Source organism: Eleutherodactylus coqui, chromosome 7 (assembly GCF_035609145.1).
Source record: "Eleutherodactylus coqui strain aEleCoq1 chromosome 7, aEleCoq1.hap1, whole genome shotgun sequence".
NCBI classification, from domain to species: Eukaryota; Metazoa; Chordata; class Amphibia; order Anura; family Eleutherodactylidae; genus Eleutherodactylus; species Eleutherodactylus coqui.
This window is the reverse complement of record NC_089843.1, coordinates 200,105,462-200,107,045: the sequence shown is the minus strand read 5'-3', so window position 1 is coordinate 200,107,045 and position 1,584 is coordinate 200,105,462. Positions and strand designations below refer to the sequence as shown.

Below are 1,584 nucleotides of genomic sequence, written 5' to 3'. Positions count from 1 at the left end.
CAGGAAGCTGACCCTAGAAGGGAAAGTATTAATTATTAAGGCCCTCCTGCTCCCCATCATGCTGTACCTGAGTATTGTTTTCCCTCCAAATGAAGTTACCACAAAGAAGCTGCAGAGAATGCTATTCCAGTTTGTGTGGGGCTCAAAGTTTGAGAAGCTCAGTAGGCAAACTATGTACAAGTCGCATGGCCTCGGAGGTAAGAACGTTCCAGAGATTAAGTTATTTTTGCACTCAAAATTTTTTAGCCTCTGTTTTAAAACCATGTCCTTAGATAACACCTGGTCCTACTTTTTAAGGTACGCGGCCGGACATGTTTTTAGGAAGCGGAAATGGGTGTCATTTCCACTGACCTCTCCGGTTTTAATATTCTCGCCTAAACAGTATGTCATCTTAGAGAGGATAATAAAACTGTACTGCCTGGATTCTCTCCGCTCAGAGATTTTAAAAGACTCAAGAAAGTTGGTTTTCAAAGTTAAAAGGCGAGAGATAATGACACCTGTTTTAAGTTTTTCTTACAGCAGATGCGCTTCCATCTGGAGGAGAGTGCACGCACCTTATCCAACCAACGACCACAAAGATATCGCCTGGATGACGGTCCACGAGTGTCTGCCGACAAGGGACTTCCAGCACAGAAGGAGGCTAAGTAATACAGCGGTATGTCCCCGACAACGATGTGGCGATGATGAGACTGTCTTGCACATAATGTGGAACTGCTTTTTTGCACAGGAGGTCTGGAGGGAGTGTTGCCAGTTTTTAAAGTTTTTAGCTGGCATTGATTTTTTGAGCCACGAAGTTATTTTTTACGGTGTATTTTCAAATATGACACCAGACAAAGAAATAGTCCTGTGGTGCACTTTAAGCTGCATAAAAACGCATTATGGAAAACGAGGAACATTTTATTATTTAAAAGAGACTGCATAAATGTAAGAGACTGTTTGAAACTAGCAAAAAGTGAACTTTACATGTATTACCTGCTGGACAAGAAGAATCTGGGGAGTAGAAAAGCCCTCAGTTTGTGGAACATTCACCTATGGAATATGTTGTTTTGAATGATTGTCCATTTTTTCTGACCTTATCTATTGCAATTATTGATTTTTGTTGTTAATGATTTGATACGTAATAAATATATAAATGTAAAAAATCTGTTCTTATCAGTTTAATATCTTATACGTCCCCTATCTGGGGACCATATATTAAATGGATTTTTAGAACAGGGAGCTGGAAAAAGAGCTTGCTCTGTCCACTCCACGCATTGACCTGGTATTGCAGTACCTCCAGGACCGGTGCACCCCCTTTCTTATTTCAGTATTCAAAAACAGAAACGACGAGCAAGAGGTGCAGCGCAGCTGTGGCGGCTAACAACCAAGCACTTTGATTGACACTCAGCCCGTCTGCTGCCGTGGAGCTCGCAACATTGTATCCACTGAGCAGCTGCGTCTGCCAGAGTGTGCACAGCACAGGTACAACTGGAAGCAAAACAACACACACTCACACACAGTTCATATGCCAGCTGCACTCTATAGTTCGTACCTACCGCTGCGCTAATAGCCAAGTTGGAAACATCGGGCAGGCACAGCGTATCC

The 1,584-nt window shown here is 42.6% G+C and overlaps 1 pseudogene; it reads left to right on the top strand.

The window, feature by feature from the left end:
* The first annotated feature begins 1,088 nt into the window (after nt 1-1,088).
* Nucleotides 1,089-1,295, top strand: LOC136574096 (U2 spliceosomal RNA; annotated as a pseudogene).
* Nucleotides 1,296-1,584: the final 289 nt, after the last annotated feature.